The following is a 21,072-nucleotide window of genomic DNA, read 5'->3' on the forward strand; positions in this document are numbered from 1 at the left end:
AACTGGTGATAGGACTGAAATATTTTATGCCCTAAATTCAACTATGAATAACTTTGTAAAATCCTTGTGACACATAAAAATTAATTATAAAAGAAAAACCTATCACAAACAACTTTGTAACTGCAGTATTTAAATAAAGTAATTTAGAATGGCTCTATTTACATAATAAATAGCCTCACACTCGTGTGCCATATTTAGAGTTAATAGCTGCTTTGATAGTTGAGAGAAGAATTTGGGCACACACTTTACTGGGTTATACCCTCATATAATTATCTTGCATATACCATAAAAGTAAATTAAATCCAGTCTGCCCCTCAGCAAGGTTCTTCAAAGAGCTTTAGCTGATTTTTCAGGAGCAATTTCCTTTCATTACCCAGCTGGAAGAGCCTGGGATTTTTTTTTAAAGGATGCCTTTTGTACCTTCTTCATTCTTCTTCCACTCCACCTCTAATGCTCCAGTGATTTACATAACAGCTCATCATCAGGGAAAGGTAGGATCACTGGCACCTCACTGACCACAACAGTGCCCACAAATTATAAAGCTACCAACAAGCAAAACTCACCACATTAATTCACCTATTTCCTCATGTGTCAGGCTCAGATAATGTGGTGAGTGACTCGGCATATGTGGTCTGCCTCTTCCCTGGAATTTTCACAGACTTAATTTCTAAATAGACATAACCATGTGATTTAGGATTTGCTTCAGCAATAACAAGCTCATTTGTAAAAGCAAATGAACTTACTTTCATTACTCATATTTGATCTCCTTCTGGCCTCCCAACTCTGATGGCTCAAGGAAAGGAAACTGGTGATTCCCTATTTTTATATCACCTATGGAGGAGCATCAAGCTCTACACACAAATGCCCACCACCTTCATGTGCACTATTGCACCCATGAAGGCAAGCCAGATAGTCAGGGCATGTCAGGTTTGAACACTTTTACACTGTGTTTCACTTATAGTGAGAGCTAACTCCTGTGGCCTGCAGACAAATTAATTATGGCAAATGGATGTTGTATATGTTAACCTTTGTCCAAACAAACCCTATCTTCATGTACTGGTTGTTACTTATTCTCGTTTTATATGGGTTGTCCCTGTGACTTCTGAAAGAGCTATTGCTGTTTGTTCCTTTTTACTATAATGTTTTTGTCACAGATATTCCCATACCATCAAAACTGATAATGTCCCAGAGTACACTAGTAAAACTTTTCCATCATGCTGTAAAAAATGGCAAATCAAACATGTCACTTGCATTCCTTACAATCCTCAGAGACAAGATATCATTGAACAACAGAACCTTCAAAACTCAGGTATTAAAATACAGGAAAGTAGCTATGACACCACTTGATTTTTTTGCCCTTTCCACTATTTTCACTAAACTTCTTGACTTTACCCCAAGGAGAGCCCTACACAGCTGTCAAAAGACACTTTTAAGAAGATTTACAGGTTCAAAAAAGTCAATTCACCTATTTGAGTATAAAAAAATGACAAAAAAGTGGTTAGCAGATAACCTCCTCTTTTGAGGATAAGCATATGCTTATATTTCTACAGATGTCAACCCCACCAAGAAACTCTGGGTACCATTACACCTCATCATAAGCAGAATTCTTACAAATGATGAACCAAGCCACAGATTCCTGCTTAATCTGTGATAAAGAACCCTCCAACATGAAGCATTACTATTCCTCCCAGATCCAACACAGATTACTGAAGAGAAAGAGAAAAGGAAATGAGCAAAAACTCCAACAGGTAATCAGGACAACAAGCCAACATATCACCCTAGAGCAGAGATTACTGGTATCAGCAGTAATCAGATTCAAAATTTGAGTCCTATTTTTGAGGAAACCAGTCCGGCTCTCACTACAATTCATAACTTATGAAACATTTGTTACATGAATTTAATATTAAAGTACCTGTGTAATGTTCCATGATTGTCTTATTATTTCATGGAAACCATTAACAGGATGGCATGGCTTTATTTGTTGTTTTTTGTTTTGTTTTTTCTTTTAACAGGTCAAATTTATTGGGGTATAAAGCTAGAGTGACAAAAATTTTGCCCTTGGGGGCCGGAGAGATAGCATGGAGGTAAAGCGTTTGCCTTTCATGCAGGAGGTCATCGGTTCGAATCCCGGCGTCCCATATGGTCCCCCGTGCCTGCCAGGAGCAATTTCTGAGCCTGGAGCCAGGAATAACCCCTGAGCACTGCCGGGTGTGACCCAAAAACCAAAAAAAAAAAAAAAAAAATTTTGCCCTAATTATGAAAGCCCTGTGGGCAGAATAATATTGGCATATCATCTCCAATTTGCAGGATATAACCAACAAGATTCATATGAAGTATTTCTATTTCTAATGAATAGTCTCCATAAAGATCTGAATAAAGCCAATTGTCAGAATAGACATAAAGAGAAAATAATGATCATCTCAATGATTTGAAAGCTGCAGAGCATGTGGGGCAGAGACACAAGCAGCTCAATGAGTCTATTATTGTAACACTTTTTCAAGGCAATTTCAAATCTACATTACTTCAAAAGGATGTGTACACACTGCTTCTCACTGCAGCATTCAGTACAATAGCTAAGATTTGGAATCAACCTAGATATCCAATAATAGACTGTGTGTATTGAATAAAGATGTGGTATTGAATACTATTGAGTACAATTGAATACTACATTTCTGGAAGGAATGATACAATTATGCAATTTGCTACAACATGGATATAACTGGAAGATATTATTTTAAATAAATTAAACCTAAAGAAGTAGGATAAATACTGGATGATATCACTTATAGGGGTATTAAGAATAACTTGTTAGAAAATGCAATGGTTTATTTATTTATTTATTTATTTATTTATTTATTTATTTATTTGGTTTTTGGGCCACACCTGGCGTTGCTCAGGTGTTACTCCTGGCTGGCTGCTCAGAAATAGCTCCTGGCAGGCACAGGGGACCATATGGGACACCGGGATTCAAACCAACCACCTTTGGTTCTGGATAGGCTGCTTGCAAGGCAAACGCCGCTGTGCTATCTCTCCAGGCCCCAAATGCAATGGTTTAAATGGAAGTTGTCTCAAACACTTTTAGTCTAAGAGTAAAGTGAGCAGAATGAAAGAGATTGAATAGAAGAGGAGAAACACAAATATGAAAAGATGAGGGTCAGAGGCCAAGTTATCTCAGGTGCAGTGGTAGTGTTAAAAAAAGACAGAACTAAATATCCAAGCAATGTTAAAAAAACATCATGAGACCAAAACTTTTACATTTAAAATTTAATTTAATTTAAAATAGGTCTGTTGTGCTGGAAAGCTAGGGCCAGGGGGTGGTGGCAAATGTTGCATTCTGAAACATTGGTGGAGGGAGATTAGTACCACTAGCGGTAGTATTGACCCTAATATATTGTATGTCTGAGATCCAACTATGAAGAAATTTGTAAATCACAATGATTTCAATAAAATGTTAAAAGAAATATACGTGCTATGAATCTAGGTGTTTCTGGCAGTACCTTCTTAAATTGCTTTTCTCGGGTGAAATGGAAAAACTTTAGAAGCTCTGATTAATACTACAGAATAATAAATTATAAGTGAAAGAGTTTGAGTAACCGTGAAAATAATTTTATCATGGAATATTCATGCTAATTATTCCATCAAATCAAAAATATTGTAATTCTCTCTTTTAAAGAAAAGTAGCATTAATATAAATGGCTAAAAGGCAAATTAAATAATGGTCCACATCACTAATCATCAAGGAGATGCAAATCAAAAAAAAGAACAATGAGATGTCATCTCACACTACAGAGACAGGCACACATTCCCCCGCAAAAATAAAAAGAACAACCTTGGGTGCAGGAGCTATAGAGGGTAGGGCTTTTGCCGCACACATGACTGACCCAGGTTTAATCCCCAGCATCTCATATGGTCTCTCAAGCCTGCCAGGACTGATTTCTGAGTGCAGAGCCAGGAGTAACACCTGAGTGATGCAAGGTGTGGCTCAAAAAAGAAACAAACAAACAAGCAAGCAAGCAAAAATAAAAATCAAGAACAGTAAGTGCTAGAGTGAATGTGGGGAGAAAGGAACTTTCAATCACTGCTGATAGAAATGCCAAATAGTCCAGCCCTTTCAGAAAACAATATAGCTATTCCTCAAAAAACTAGAAATTGAGCTCCAATATGATACAGCAATACCACTCTTATATACTCTAGGAACAAACACACACACACACACACAATACAGAAAATGACCTCTGTTTATTGCAGCACTATTTACAATAGGTAGACTCTGGAAATAGCTCAAATGCCCGAGAAAGAGTGACTACAGAAACTATGGTACATATCCATAATGGAATATTATGCAGCTGTCAGGAGAATGAAATAATGAGATTTGCTTATACATTGATGAATATGCTGAGTATTATGCTAAATGAACTAAAACAGAGGAAAGAGGAATAGTCAGAATAATATAACTGATTTATGGGATATAAGAAAAAATATATATGAAAAACAATACTTTGGTAATAATATCCAGAGACAATAGAGATGAAGGCCAGGAGCACCAGTTCATAATAGGAACCTTGCGACAAGCTTCCTGTGGAGCACTGATGTTAGGGCAGAGAAGGTATCACGATGACAATGATAGAAATCACTATGGATAATAATTGAGTGTTGAATGGAGATTATGTGATATGCATGATGTCCTTCCATTAACAGTAATACAAACTATAGTTTCTAAAATGAAAAATGAGAAGAGAAGAAGGAAGAGGAGGAGTAAGAGGAGGGAAAAGAGGAGAAAAGAGAAGGAGGAGAAGGAAAAGGAAGAGAAGAAGGAGGAGAAGTAGTAGGAGAAGAATGAGGAGGAGAGAAGAAGAAAAAGAAGAAGAAGGAGGAGGAGGAGGAGGAGGAGGAGAAGAAGAAGAAGCAAAAGAAGGAGAAGCAGAAGAAGCAGCAGCAGCAGCAGCAGCAGAAGAAGAAGAAGAAGAAGAAGAAGAAGAAGAAGAAGAAGAAGAAGAAGAAGAAGAAGAAGAAGAAGAAGAAGAAGAAGGAGGAGGAGGAGGAGGAGGAGGAGGAGAAGGAGAAGGAGAAGAAAAAGAAGAAGAAAGAAGAAGAAGAAGATGAAGAAGAAGAAGGAGAAGGAGAAGAAAAAGAAGAAGGAGGAGAAGGAGAAGGAAAAGGAGAAGAAGCAGAAGAAGGAGAAGGAGAAGAAGAAGCAGAAGAAGGAGGAGAAGAAGAAGCAGAAGGAGGAGGAGGAGAAGAACAAGAAGAAGAAGAAGAAGAAGAAGAAGAAGAAGAAGAAGAAGAAGAAGAAGAAGAAGAAGAAGAAGAAGAAGAAGAAGAAGAAGAAGAAGAAGAAGGAGGAGGAGGAGGAGGAGGAGGAGAATGTAAGGCTGAAACTCAGTCATACATTTGTAATCACAGTGTTTAAATAAAAGGAAAAAAAAGAAAAGTAATATTAAGACTTTTTTTTAATTCTAAGCCACCATTAAAGACAATGTAATAATCAAAGAAAACCAATGCATCAGGCTTTGTTCAGTGTCAAAATAGGGTACAAAAAAGCAGAAAAAAGTATAAGATACAATAAAGAAAGCATGTGAGATTGTCCAATGCTCTGTTGAGACAGAGAGCCTCCTGATAGTGATGCTCACCACAATGGAGACAGTAGTGAGGCACCTCTGGCTCCTCATGCCCTAGAACCAGCAGGTCTTCCTGACATCGTCCCCAGTCAGAAAGAAGCATAAAAACCAGCCTGCAGAAGGCTCGCCAGAGAGCAGCAAATAAAATTTATCCATGCAAGAGTCAGATAGAAAGTAACAGTGAGGGTGGAGAGATATAGTACAGTGGGTAGAGCATTTGACTTGCACAGGGCCAATAAGGTTTCATCCTCAGAATCCTATACAGTTCCCAAGCACTGTCAGGAGTAAGTCTTGGAACAGAGCCAAAAGTAACCCCTGAGCATTGCCGGGTGTGGTCCAAAGACAAAAATAAATAACAATGAGAACTCACCTACTCTTACAAAAGAGCTTTTTAATTCCTTTTTCTCTTCCCTAAACTAGCCCTGGTCATCTAAAGTAAACTTTTGGGGATAGAGATATACCAAATGGCAATGAAAGTGCCAAATGCCAAGAGACAGAGGCCAGAGAGATAGTACAACTGATAGGAGACTTGCCTAATATACCAGACCCAGCACCTTATATGTTCCTCCAAACTCCACCAGGAATGAACTCTCAGCACAGAACCAGGAGTAATCCCTGAGTTCATTAGTGTGCTCTTGAGGTAGGCAGGTAGTGAAGGGCTTTCCATTGCAATAAATTCTTGGAAGTAATACAATCATCTAGTCTAAAAAGCTCATAATGATCAAAGCTTGGTAAGATCTTTAACTGGCACATTAACAGATCCAAAGACTGGACACCCCTCCTGATCCCACCCAGAAGCACCAGAAGGAGCAAAGGGCAAGAAAGGATTGTCAAGAAATAAGACCATCCTTCAGCATGACAACCAACCTGGCAATGGACTCTTGTATAGGTAGAAAGCTCCAAATAGGGCAGGTTGGGATAAACCCTCTATAAACCAACTTGGAACAAAAAATGCACATACATATGCTACCTAGGCCCATGTGTCCATGTGTGTTGCCTACGTACATGTGTCAGAGCACATTTTACCAGCATGCTCTCTCTCTCTCTCTCTCTCTCTCTCTCTCTCTCTCTCTCTCTCTCTCTCCCTCCTCTCTCTCTTTCTTATTTTTCTCCTCTCCTTCTCTCAAAATGGTAGAGAAGGAGAGAAAGAAAGTGGCAGATTTCCTTCTCTAGGCTGGTGCCTCTCTCATTCCCACTTTCCATAAGTCGTCCTAGGACCTCCAATGGCATCAGTACTCCCCTAAAAAAAAAAAGAAAAACAGTAACAAAAACAAACTCAAAAGAGTTGAAACACCTAGAGACAAGAGTGAAGTTCACATCCAGTTAGTCAGTCGTTGATTCCTTAGTGAGGCCTACAAAATAAAATGAAAATCAGTGCCACCCACACAGCCACCATTTGTTTTCACCTTCAGTGAAAATGAAGGGCTTTGGTTTCACAGACCATTTCCTTTACCTGCCTGCATCCCAATAGAAAGGAAATAATAGGGGCAGGAATAATAGTAAAATTGGTAGAGTGCTTGCCTTGCAGGAGCTCCTATCTCATATGGTGCCCTGATCACTGCCCATTGTGGCCAATACAAACAGAGGGAGAGAAGGAGGGAGGGAGGGAGGGAGGGAAGGAGAGAAGGAAGGAGGGAGAGAAGGAGAGAAGGAAGGAGGGAGAGAAGAAAAGAAGGAGAGAAGGAAGGAGGGAGAGAAGAGGAGGGAGGGAGAAAAGGTTGGATTAAGAAAACCTTTGTCCTGGAGTTTGTCCTGTTATTTATTCTGGAGAAAAGGAGGGAAGGAAGGAGGGAAGGAAGGAAGGAAGGAAGGAAGGAAGGAAGGAAGGAAGGAAGGAAGGAAGGAAGGAAGGAAGGGAGGGAGGGAGGGAGGGAGGGAGGGAGGGAGGAAGGAAGGAAGGAAGGAAGGGAGGGAGGGAGGGAGGAAGGAAGGAAGGAAGGAAGGGAGGGAGGGAGGGAGGAAGGGAGGGAGGAAGGAAGGAAGGGAGGAAGGAAGGAAGGGAGGGAGGGAGGGAGGAAGGGAGGGAGGGAGGAAGGAAGGTTGGCTTAAGAAGGGAGGGAAGGAAGAAGGGAGGAAGGAAGAAAGGAAGGAAGGAAGGAAGGAAGGAAGGAAGGAAGGAAGGAAGGAAGGGAGGGAGGGAGGGAGGAAGGGGGAGGGAGGAAGGGAGGGAGGGAGGGAGGAAGGAAGGAAGAAAGGGAGGGAGGGAGGAAGGAAGAAAGGGAGGGAGGGAGGAAGGAAGGAAGGAAGAAAGGGAGGGAGGGAGGGAGGAAGGTTGGCTTAAGAAGGGAGGGAAGGAAGAAGGGAGGAAGGAAGAAAGGAAGGAAGGAAGGAAGGAAGGAAGGAAGGAAGGAAGGAAGGAAGGAAGGAAGGAAGGAAGGAAGGAAGGAAAAAAGGTTAGCTTAAGAAAACCTTTGTCCTGGAGTTTGTCCTGTTATTTATCCTGGAGAAAAGGAGGGAAGGAAGGAAGGAGGGAAGGAAGGAAGGAAGGAAGGAAGGAAGGAAGGAAGGAAGGAAGGAAGGAAGGAAGGAAGGAAGGAAGGAAGGAAGGTTGGCTTAAGAAGGGAGAGAGGGAAGGAAGGAAGGAAGGAAGGAAGGAAGGAAGGAAGGAAGGAAGGAAGGAAGGAAGGAAGGAAGGAAGGAAGGAAGGAAGGAAGGAAAAAAAAGGTTGGTTTAAGAAAACCTTTGTCCTGGCATTGAAAGCAATTACCTTGCACCCTTAAAACAGGCACAATATTTTTTTCATTCAAATCACAAATTAGTCAAAGGAGGCTATCAAAAGCACAATCACAAACAACAAGCACAGGGAGGTAGTATATCAAATAAAGTGATTATCAAAGCTCGGACTGCTTTTCAGAGCTCTGCAGACAAAGCAAGCACTCTTTCATTCTTAAACTGCCAGCCTGTCTAGGCGACCGCCCACAAAATCTGATAGTCCCACCGCACTGAGGAACATCTGGGCCACACCACAAAATAAAGCCTAGGTCTGGCATAGGATTTACTCACCAAAGTGGGCTGGAAAACAGACAGCTGCTCTCCGTGGAAATACAAACAGGAAATGCAGAGCTCTGCGGGCAGCTGCCTCTTCCTGAGGCTCAGCAGCTCCAGAGCGCCACCAACTCCACACCCCCCAGTTCTCTTATGTTGGAGGTCTCTGCAATATCAGCATCATTAAAAATAGCTTCTTTCAGAGACAAGGTCTTAAATGAGCTTCTAGAAACAGCAGAAACAGAACTTATATTTTGAGCCACTAAAAGCGCCTTTGCCAAAAGCAATTAAGAAAAATTCCTACTGCACTGGAAAGTTATGCCTGAGAGGACACTTTCTTTTCTCAAATATACAGGGATTAATTGGGGGGGGGGCGAATGCGTAACAACTCAACCTAGAGGATGTATGATTAGCAAGCCCAAACACATTGGGTGGTTGTATAAACACACCCCCTTCCCTCTTTTATTTCCTCTTTCCCGTGAAACTCCTGAATACTCTTTCCTCCTTGGATTTTATTTTTTAGTGCTAAGGACTGACCTCAAGGGCTCACACATTCAAGATAATCACTCTACCACTGAGCAAAACATCCTACCCCATTTCTGCCTGCTTTTTTTCCCACTATCTATGGAGGTAGGGTTTAACCTTTATTGTCTATTGCCTTTATTGTTTATTGTCTATTTGCTCCATGTGTGTACAGGAAGCATTACATTTATCTTCAAAATTAATGTCCCTTCACTTCCCATAGAGTAGACACTGTCCCTGCCCTTCCTTTGCCTTCTCACACTGTTGTCAGTCTAGATCCAGAGGCCTAACTGAGTTTCCCCTCCCCACCTCCCAAAGTCAGTCACCTAAACTGGTATGGGCACCATAAAGCCACCAAATAAGGTTGTTGTTGGGTAATGGTGGTGATTTTGAAGGGGTGGGGGGCCCCGGCGCTGCTCAGGACTTCCTTCTGGCTCTGCACTCTGACCTCTCTCCTGGAGGGCTCCGGGACCACATGGGTTTCCGGGATTGAACCCAGGTTGGCCACGTGAAAGGCCCTATTTACAGTTTCAACGCGGCGCCTCTTATTTCCATCAGTGTCCAGAACCAGACAGGAGAGACTCTGCGACACTTACCGGGGCTCACAGACAGGATGAAGAAGCCGTCCAACAGCGCTACGCCAGGGCAGAGGCATTGTGCACCCAGAGCTAGAAACCCTCCAAGGGAAAGTTGCGTGCAAAGGAACCCTCCAAGTACAGAGTAGAGCCCCCCCCCCCTACACACACCCACGCCAGTTCGCTGTCTCTTCCGATGCCTAGGGCGACACCCTGAGTCTCCCTGCGACCCCTGGTTCTCTGAACTCTCCGGGCTGCTAACTCCGCGCCCGAGCCTTCATCCTACCCCAGAACCCATCAGTCAAACCCAAACCTAGCGCTCCGCTTGCCCCTGGCCAGGACCTGTTTCTGCCCGAGATTTAGTTGTTCAGCACCCGCATCTGTCCTCACCCTAGATCTGTTTCCAAACCCAGGATCTATCGCCACCCCCGGAATCTGTTCCCGCTCCAGGGAACTGTCTCGCGCGGGCGATCAGCACTCGCACCCGGGATCTGTCACCGCATCCGGAATCTCTCCGGGTTCCAGGATCTGCTCTCCAACAGAAGCCAGTCCTCACCCACTGGTACCCGCCGGCGCAACGGGTTGCAGGACTGCTGATCCGAGGTACTATGACACCGTCTCAGCATCCAGGGACGCAGCCAGCCCAGGCGCGTTCCCGACCTCACAGGCGAAGGCCCAGGATCAGCCACCCTGCAGGCTGTGCGCCAACAACACACCGTCGCGCTCACCTACCTCTGCGTGGGGTGCGCTGGTCTGGGAGCCGGGAAACAAAGACGAGATTCGAGGTCGTTCTGTGCAAGAGGGCTTCAGTTCGCGTAGGAGCCGGCGGGTGGGTGCGGAGGGCCTTAAATTTCTCCCAGCCCGTCACTTCTTCCCCAGCTGCAAGGAACCAGGCCCACAGGTTGCAAACCAAACCCCGCCGCGTTTTGCATCCCTTTGGCCTGGGAAACTAAAGCCCTGGTTCCCTGCACGCACCTTTGTATGTGTCTGCGTCGTCACTGGTCCCTGTGCAGTCCTTACCTGCAGTCTGCGTCTGCAGACTTTGGTAAAACAGTTTTCTCTTTTAGCAAGAGACAAGAGCAGGGGTCTGAGCAATAAAAAATAGCGGGCATTCGTGCCCTCCTTCACTTGAAACTGCTTTGCAGGAGGGCCCAGCAGCAGTGGCAGCCCACACAGTTGTCTGGCGGCAGAACAATATTCCTAGAAATGGCAACTGGCTGGTGAATATTTAAAAGTGAGTATGTGTAAAATGACGTACAATATCAGTCATCTTTACAGCTACACACAGAGTCCTCTGCTTTGTTTACTTTGAAGTAAGTCAACTCGGGCTCTGTGCTGTGATGAAATTCAAAGCAGCATATTGATTCCAACTTGCTGGGATTCGTGCATCACCACGGGGAAGAGTCCGAACTACACAGGCTGGTAGGGATGTGGCAGGGCTAGTCAGAGAGCATAGCCCCAGGAGCGATTTCTGAATCAGATGGCTCCTTCCGCTCTTCTCCCTCCCAACTCAATTGAGTAGGTCAGTTTCCCCTTTGGATCTTTGTTACTTACTACTGCACTGTATTTTTAAGTCCCACTTGTGCGAGAGATCATTTTGTATCTGTCCTTTTCGACTGACTACTCAGTCGGATATCCTAGTTTCATCCATATTGCTGCAAATTGCTTTTTTTCTTTCTTTCCTTTCTTTTCTTTCTTCCTTTCTTCTTTCCTTTCATCTTTTCTTTCTTTTCTTCTTTCATTTCTTTCTTTTTGTTTTTCTGGGCCACACCCGGTTACGCTCAGGGTACTCCTGGCTATGCCCTTAGAAATCGCTCCTGGTTTGGGGGACCATATGGAACGCCAGGGATCCAAACAAGATCCATCCTGGGTCAGCCTCGTGCAAGGCAAATGCCTTACCACTGCGCCATCCTTCCAGCCCCTGATTTTGTTTTTCCTTAAAGCTGCATAGTATCCATTTTGTGTGTATGTGAGTGTATGTAGCAACTTTATGATCCATTCAACTATAATTGAATATTTGGGCTGTTTCCATATCTTGGCTAATGTACAAAGTACAGCTATGAACATAGGTATGTTCAAATTAATGTTTCGGTGCCTTGGAGATAGATCCAAGAAGTGGTTTGCTGGATCATGTGGAAGTTCTATAGTTCTATTCCTTATTTTCTTTTTTTGAGAAGTCTCCATACCACTTTCCATAGATACAAATCCCATGACATTCCCACGAACAGTGGATGAAATTTCCTTCTCATCACAACCTGGCCAAAACTAGCTATTTTCAGTTTTTGGGTTTTTTTTTTTTTTGATATGTACTATTTTCACAGGTCTGAGATGTTATCTCATTGTTGTTTTGATTTGCATTTCTCTAATTATAAGCAATGGTGAACAATTTTTTCTATGTCTTCTTTGAGGGAAATGTCTTCTTATATCCTCACCATTTATGGATGGGCATGGATTTTTTTTTCTTTTGATTTTGGGGCCACACTCAAAGGTGCACTGAGGTTACTCCTGGCTCTGTGCTTAAAAATTCCTCCTGATGGTGGTTGGGGGACCATATAGGGTACTGACGATCAAACCTGGGTCTTCAACGTGCTAAGCAAATACCCTATGTGCTTTGCTATTGCTCTGGCCCCATGTTCATGGATTTTTTGTTAGTGAGTTTAGTGAGTGCCTGATGAAATAGATTTAAGTACTTATATATTGAAATCAAGAACCCAGAAAGAGGTGGGAGTGGATAAATGATGGAGGAAGTAAGAAGTTAGTTGTGGGCTTTATTTATAAAATGAATAAAACTTGCCACCCTTGGGTTCTGTGGCACAAGCCAGGGAACAGTATATGCACTAGCACATCCATATTGGTATATCCATCCCTTCTATCCTCTTCCAATATGTAAACATTTGCTTAGTGTGTCCATCTTGCTATGAATTTTTTGTTCCTCTGTCAGAACTGCATAGACTTCCACCCACAGAGTGACACAAGGCAGACAAAATATCTGATGTATTTTGGTTGCTGTTTGGCATTCAGTCAGGAAGATGGAGCTGTGAATCACTCCGAAATGTCAAGTAGAATATATTTAACACCGCCAGAGAGAAACACTCTCTCACACACAGACAAAAACTATTGTGTTAACTTGTAGCCAGAGGCTCTAACACTGGAGATTTTCATCCACCACATCACTATCCTCCAACAATCAAATCTGTGCTTTTCAGGATAAATTTTTTTGGTGCTTTATTATCTATTTACTATAACACTATAATGAGGAAGCTTCAGTTTATTGGCTCTGGGATCTTTAACTCTGACAGCAAATGTATAAGACTGATCCTGGCTTCTTTGTTTTGTTTTTATGGTTTTTGTTTTAGGGCCATACACCAGCACTGGTTGTTCTATTTTTTTTTTTTGTTATGTGTGTCAATCTCTATGGTGTGAGATGAAATCTCAGTGTTGTTTTGATTGACATCTCCCTGATGAATAATATTGTTGAAGATTTATTCATGTGCATTGGCTATCTGAATTTCTCTTCTTTGAAGAACTGGCCACTCATTTCTTCTCCCCATTTGTGGGTAGGATTAGATGATTTTTTTTTGTTGTTAAACTCTAAGAGTGCCTTATATATCTTAGGTATTAACCCTTTATTAGATGGTATTGGGTGAACAGTTCCTTCCATTTTGTGATAACCTTTGTATCCTAGTTACCTTTTCCCTTCGGGTGCAGAAGCTACTTAGTTTAATGCATTTCCATTTATTTAACGTTGCTTATGCTTGCTTGGCCAGTTTTGTTTCATTATTTTCCTTTGTTGTTGTTGTTATTGTTTTTGTTGTTTGGGGGCCACACCTGGCAGTGCTCAGGGGGTTACTTCTGGCTCTGTGCTCAGAAATTTTGGAAGGCTTTGGGGATGATATGGAATGCCGGGGATTAAACCTAGGTCCATCAAATGCAAGGCAAAAGCTCTACCCACTGTGCTATTGCTTTTGCCTCTAGTTTTGTTTCATCCTTGAAGATATCTTTTGCTTCAGTGTCATAGACTGTTTTGCTTACATTTTCCTCTGTGTATCTATGGCTTCAGGACTGATATTAAGATTTTTAATACATGTTGATTTGACTTTGTGCACAGCATTAACAAGATATATGTATATATTTATATAATATATTATATTTGTTTATATTTATTTATATATGATAAATATAATATTTGCATATTAATTTTGTAGTCTGCCACTGTACTATACAAATCTATTGTTTCTAGTAGCTTTTTTTTGCAGAATCTTTAGAATTTTCTAAATATACAATCATGTCATCTGCAAACAGTATGAGCTTGACTTCTTTTCTTATATCGATGCCTTTGTCATCAATATGTCAAGTACTGTCAGTATTTTGAATTGGAGTGGCAAGTGAGGGCAACTTGTGCCAGATCTTAGAGGAAAAGCTTTTACTTGTTCTCCATTGAGAACAACTTGCCAGGGCCTTGTAGTAAATGGCTTTGATTATATTGAAGAAGGTTCCTTAAATTCCCATTTTGGGGAGAGGTTTTTTTTTTTTTATCATGAATAGATGCTGGATCTTGTCATATGCCTTCTCTGCATCCATTGCTATGGTCTTGTTTTTTTATTCTTCTCTTATTGATATGTTTTATTGTATTGATTTGAATATATTAAACCAGACTTTCATCCCTAAGGTAAATTGTGGTTGGTCATGTTGTATATCCTTTTTTTAATATAAATTATTGGATTTTATTTGCTAGTGTTTTGTTGAGGATCTTTGAAGCTGTGTTCATGAAGGATATATACTTATAGTTCTTTTATTTAAAAAATTGTTTAGAAAAAGTACATCAACTATATGACATAGTTGATCATAGTACATCTGTTTCCAGATAAATGAAAGCAAAGTTGCTGAAAAAAAAAACTAGAAAGAAAAACAAAAAGAAATAGAATAAAGTAAAAAAAAATAAATAAAAAGTACAGTTGCAAGCACATTTGTTAAAATTATTGTGTCTCCAGTGACATCATTAATACAAAGGCAGAAAGGTTAGTAAGATTTTGTTATTAGTTGTCCATTCTGTTAAATTGGTGTGTTCTTATAGGTATGACAACATTAAACAAGCAAAGCTGTCCAGAGATTAAAAGCACTATTGCTGATACTATTACTTTTAGGGGTGAGTACTTAGCTGCCAGGCCTCCTGGAAGAAGGAAGATATGGGGGAGGGTGTCTACACTCATTTAAAAAAAAGCTCTGGAGATATCAGCCAAAAAACCTAGCATACTTGAAGTTTCATCAAATTGGTGTTCCTGAGGGTCAGTAATGAGGCAGGGCCATTGGGAAAACAGTGACTGTGGAAAATAGAGGCAGCAGGTGTGACTTTGGCAGGGATTCTAAATTATTGTTACCTATTTGGTGCCAAATAATTTTTTTTACAAATAATTTATTCTATCATTTAATAAGTTCTTTCATGTGCAAGTTTATCTTTGGCATGAAGAATAAATGAGTGTGTTTGCTAGGTGAGTAAAATGATTCCTCTCAATTTTATTGAGTACCTGTACTAGGAATCAAAACAAAATGAACTCATTTTGCTCTTAGCTCTGTACTAGTTTTGGGGTTTATATAATAATCAAGACAAATATCTGGACTTGGAGAATGTTGCAAATAAAAAAGGTAATTACAACTCCAAGTATAAATCATATAAGCTTCCAAGTTGTTTCTAGGTTTGACTTTCTCAAATGTTGAAAACCTCTGATCCAGTAGTGACATTCTCCTTAATCAACTCAGCAAGTCTTAATTTCAGAACTTTTGTAAAATACATGATATTAGTTATAAATCACTGAATTTCTGGAATTAGTGAAGGGAATGATTCAATGATTATTTAGAAAATATCATAGGGGCTGGGGAATACTAGGAAATTCTCAGCAGAGAGCAGTTTTTTTCTATTAAAGAAACCCTCATTTTCTAGAGATAGAAGTCAATCACAGGCAGGGCATAGTAGAAGAAAGAAAACAATCCCTTAGAAACTGCAGATTCTGTACATAAACTCTCATTGACCAATATATTAACTGTAATTGGAGCAGATAATTTTAGCCTTTTTGTTTGTTTGTTTGTTTTTGTTTTTTTGGGTCACACCCGGCAGTGTTCAGGGGTTACTCCTGGCTCTATACTCAGAATCGCTCCTGGCAGGCTCGGGGGACCATATGGGATGCCAAGGTTCAAACCACCGACCTTGTGCATGCAAGGCCTTACCTCCATGCTATTCTCCAGACCTTCTTTTTTTTTGGGGGGGGGAGTTAGCCTTTATCCCATGTGCTTTACTTTTCATTGAAGAAACATTGAATTATAACATATATATTCTTGGTGTGAATCTCTAAAACAACATGTGTGTGTATTCCACATTCAGATATCCACTGAAAATCAAATGCTGTCTTTCATGCACATTTAATCCTTTTGTCCCAACTTATCTACCTTCTCCCTTCTCCCTCTCTTCTGGTAACCACTAAGAAACAAATTCTTAGTAATATGGTCCCTGACACAAAAGCAGAAATTTATTTTATATAGATAGTGAGGTGTATAGTTACAGAGACACACACAAATGTAGATTGCTCTGCAACTAAGACAACTTAAGAAAAAAGTTACCACTTATTTTTTAGTGTGGAGGAAATGCCACTTGTAGGCCTTGCAAATTGTATCACTTAAGTATAATAAATCACTTATTGAAAGTAGTGGCTATTCTGTGGATTTCTATTTTTGTCACCAGCATAGCCAGACCTACATGTACAGTCCTGTCTAAGGAGACTGCAATTGGCATTGATCTACGATCACCTACTCATATGTGGTGGAAATAATGTCTAATGATAAGGGAAATTGAACTGCCTCCAACTATATCACCTTTACCGATATGGAATGATTGATCAGCAATGTTGCAAAGAAGCAAATGGCATTAACCTTGCCAACATGGTTTTTGATACCAAATGCCTAATTGGTTTGATAGATTTGATGATGCTGTTGTTCAATCTAATATGGAACACTGGCCTTCATGGAGGTGAATGGTGCAGGTAGTTCAAGGTCCAAGTAGACTACAAGGGAGAAACTAAGAGTGTCTACCCAGAGGAAGTGTCCTCCATGGTTCTGATGAAGATGAAAGAAATCTCAGAAGCTTACCTTAGGAAAGCCATTACCAATGCTAATGTCACAGTACCTGCTTACTTTAAAGACTTTCAACTTGAGGTTACCAAAGATGCTGGAACCATTGCTGGTCTCAATGTACTTTATATTATCAATGAGTCAACTGCAGCTGCCATTGCCTATGACTTGGTCAAAAAAGTTGGAGCAGAAAGGAACATGCTGATCCTTGACTTGGGAGATAGAACTTTCTATGTGTCAATCCTCACTATCAAAGATAATATCTTTGAGGTCAAATCAATCTCTGGAGACACTCACTTGAGAAGAAAATATTTTGACAACTGAATGGTCAACCCTTTTATTGCCAAATTCAAGAGAAAGCATAAAAAAGACATCAGTGAGAATAAGCAGACTGTGAACTGCCTTTGCACTGTTTGTGAGTAATCTAAATACACCCTGTCTTCCAGCACTCAGGCTAGTATTGAGATTGATTTATTCTATTAAGGAATTGTCTTTGATATCTCTATCACCCACGTTGTTTGAAGAGTTGAATGCTAAAATGTTCTTCCAGGGCACACTGGGTCCAGTAGATAAAGTCCTAAGGGATGCCAAGTTGGATAAGTCTCAGATCTATGATATGGCTGTTTTACCCATATTCCCAAGATTCAAAATCTGCGGCAGGACTTCTTCAACAGGATAGAACTAAATAAGAGCATCAACCCTGATGAGGCTGTAACATATGATGCAGCTATCGAGGCAACCATCCTGTCTGGCAACAAGTCTGAAAATGTTCAAGATTTGCTGCTTTGGATGTTACTCCCTTCTCCTTGGGTATTGAAACTGTTAGTGGTGTCATTACTGTCCTCATCAAGTACTCTAAGATCATTCCAACCAAGCAGACACAGACCTTCACAACCTATACTAACAACCAGTCTCAGACTGCTCATTTAGGTTTATGAAGGTGAGTATGCTATGACAAAGGATAACAACCTGCTTGGCAAATTTGAACTCACAAGCATACCTCCTGCATTCTGAGGCCACTTTTGTTGTTGTTGTTGTTGTTTTGGGGCCACACCTGATGATGCTCAGGGGTTATTCCTGCTATGTGCTCAAAAATTGCTCCTGGCTCAGGGAACCATATGGGACACCAGGGGCTCAAACCACGGTCAGTTCTAGGTTAGCCTCGTGCAAGGCAAAACACCCTATTGCAGCACCACCGCTCCGGCCCCAAGGACACTTTTGATATCAATGCCAATGGCATCCTCAACATGTCTTAGATGGACATGAATGTAGGAAAAAAGAACAAGATTACCATCACAAATGGCAAGGGCAGGATAAGCAAGGAAGACATTGAGCAGGAAGCCAAGAAATTCAAAATTTAAAACAATAAGCAGTGGGGTAAGGTGTCTTCTAGGAATTTCTTTGGATTCTATGCCTTCAATATGAAAGCAACTGTTGAAGATGAGAAGCTCCAAGGCAAGATTAATGATGCAGAACAGAAGATTCTTGACAAGCATAACAAGTTCATCACCTAGCTTATTAAGAACCAGACTGCTGAGAAGGAAGAATTTGAACATCAACAGAAAGAGCTGAAGAAAGTCTGCAACCCCATCATCCCCAAATTGTACCAGAGAGCTAGGGGGCATGCCCAGAGGAATGCCCTGAGTCTTCCTAGTGATGGAGCCTCCTATAAGGTGGTGCCTCCTCAGGATCAACCATCTAAAAGGTTGATTAAGCCTAAGCGTATACATATAGAATTGTTCCGCACAAAACATTGAAGGACCCAAAATTGTATAAATTAAATGGCAATTAAGTTATAGTCATAGCCAAGCATCCTTGATACTTGAATATGAAACATGTGCACAGGAAAAACAAATAAGCATTGTACTTTACAAGCACTGTATCATAGTAGAAAGAATAATGTCTTAAAATACACTACTTAAAATTGGGGAAAAAAGTGTAATAAAACTACATAGTTTTGGGGCTGGAGAGATAGCATGGAGTTAGGGCATTTGCTTTGCATGCAGAAGGATGGTGGTTCAAATACTGCCATCCCATATGGTCCCCTGAACCTGCCAGGAGTGATTGCTGAGCATAGGGCCAGGAGTAACCCCCGAGCATTTCTGGGTGTGATCCAAAAAACAAACAAAAAGTACACATTTTAAAGAAAAAAATCTTATTTCTCCTGTAATCTTCATATATTCTGTATAGGTTCCTGAATAAGCTAGGTTTTCCCAGTAAAATATTAGCCAAATTAAGTAACATAGCCCCTACAAAATTTATACCTTTTTGAATAGATCTTTGTTGTCTGTACTTAGCTTCATCCAACAGTAATGGCAGGCTTTTGCAGGAAGATAGTATCATAAAGCACACTTCTTTCTCTTTACCCCTAGCTCAGTTATTTCCTTTCATATATGAACACCTTGACTTTTTTTGAAAAAAAAAAAAATGCCTTTACATTACTTATGGTTAGTTTTATACTTTATTTTTGTTGGGTAAAGTCTCAATACATTAAGGAAGATTTCATTCATTTGATAAATGCTTACTGAAATGTGTCTAAAATAGTCAATGAGAAATGTGCTACCCAACATAATTAGGTATTTTTCCACTAACGGGTTTTCCTTCTAGTAGAGGGAAGTAGAAATCCTCGGTGATTGAAATAGTACAGAAAGAAGCTTTTCATAAAAATACAGACTGAAGATGCAGGGTCAGTGTAAAAAGAATATTTCAGTGAGACTGGACAGAAAATACAACGGGTACTATGGTGGCCTCGCAGGCGGGCAACCCAGGTTTGAGTGACACAAGTAGTGATCTAAGTACTACTGGGAATGACCCCCAAATCAAATAAAAATAAAAACAGCAACAAAAAGCGCCCATTGGCATGGGCATGTGAGGGAATTAAAGTATTATGTATGAAAAAGAAATATGGTTGAGGAAAATATGCCCAGTTAATACTTGTTTTTCAACCTCATAGGTAAGGACTTGGGAAAGTGAGACAAAAATCACACAACTAATCACATAGTCTTCGATAATTTACAGTTTGGAATTCAGAGGATGACTTAGTTACAGACCCCTTAGAGATCAAGTATCATGGTAGATTAAAAAATTAAGAAAGAAGAAAGGAGACGCGATTTTCAGCTGCCAGAGACTGGATTTCATCAGCAATCCTGCTTGTGATCCTGCCTGCTTCAGAGCTGCCTGAGACTGGATTTCATCTGCGTTCATGCCAACGATCCTGCCTGCTTCAGAGGTGGGTTGGGATGTACAGACACTGATTCTTCCTGGTTTCTGCCAGGAGTCAGAAGGGTGCAGAAGCCATCTTGGGTTATGCTGTTTTCAGCTGTCTGAGAATGGATTTTTATCAGTGTTCCTGCTGGTGATCCTGCCTGCTTCAGAGGTGGGTCAGGACCTACACACACTGATTCCTGCTGGTTTCTGATGGGTGTCAGAAGAGCACAGAAGCCATCTTGAGCCATAGTGCTTCCAGCCGCCTGAGACTGGATTTCACCAGTGTTCCTGTGGGCGATCCTGCCTACTACAGAGAGTTCTTGGCTGGCTCCGCCCTCCTGCTATGCCTTGGATGACCCTGAGGACTTGAAAGAAACTCTTTGCTTTGCTTGTCTGTCTTCCCAGAATACTTGAAGCTCTACTCAGAGGCCTAGGAAGTGCACCCCCCAAAAAAACTGTCATCTAGTGGCCACAGAAGAGCGCGGCCACTCTGCTTCGCAGCCACACACTCTTTCTAACCAATGAACCCCACCACAAAACGCAGGAAAAACCACACTACAAGCATAAAATGGGGGAAACCTCGCAGGCAAACACCAAGCACAGAGAATGAAGACGAAAGATCAGATGCCTAATAAATTCCAACCACCTGATTAACCTTTTGGATAAGGAACTTAAAATAGCAATATGGAAGATGTTTGTAGAACTCAAAGAAAGCATAAATTGATCTGAACAGAACACAAAGACAGAAATCAGAAAACTCCAAACTGAAATAACAGATCTGAAAAACATTGTAGCTCAACTGAAAACCTCAATGGATGGCCTCACCAGCAGGGTAACAGCAGCTGAGGAGAGAATCGGAGTACTGGAAGATGTGATGCAGAAAAACTCAACACAGCAGAAGAAATTGAAAAAGAACCTTAAGACAAATGAACAGGCAATGGAAAAAGTACTCAAGGAATGCGAACAGATGAAAATAAAAGTCTTTGATAAACTCAACAGAAACAACATAAGAATCATTGGAGTCCCAGAGATCCAGGAAGGAGATC

The 21,072-nt window shown here is 41.0% G+C and overlaps 1 protein-coding gene and 1 pseudogene across 2 annotated transcripts in view; one reads left to right on the forward strand and one right to left on the reverse strand.

Annotated features, from left to right (window-relative positions):
* Window positions 1-10,711, reverse strand: part of MRAP2 (melanocortin 2 receptor accessory protein 2) — a 42,640-nt gene extending 31,929 nt beyond the window's left edge. Inside the window, exon 1 of one of the 2 annotated variants that reach the window (XM_049772290.1) lies at window positions 10,676-10,711. The gene's annotated coding sequence lies outside the window, so the exon portion shown is untranslated. Of the gene's footprint in view, window positions 1-8,621; window positions 8,693-10,675 lie in introns of those variants that run through there. The other variant, XM_049772289.1, reaches the window with a different exon arrangement.
* Window positions 1,617-18,463, forward strand: LOC126007079 (heat shock cognate 71 kDa protein-like; annotated as a pseudogene).
* Window positions 18,464-21,072: the final 2,609 nt, after the last annotated feature.

The sequence above is a fragment of the Suncus etruscus genome, chromosome 4 (genome assembly GCF_024139225.1).
Source record: "Suncus etruscus isolate mSunEtr1 chromosome 4, mSunEtr1.pri.cur, whole genome shotgun sequence".
In the NCBI taxonomy this organism is placed as follows: domain Eukaryota; kingdom Metazoa; phylum Chordata; class Mammalia; order Eulipotyphla; family Soricidae; genus Suncus; species Suncus etruscus.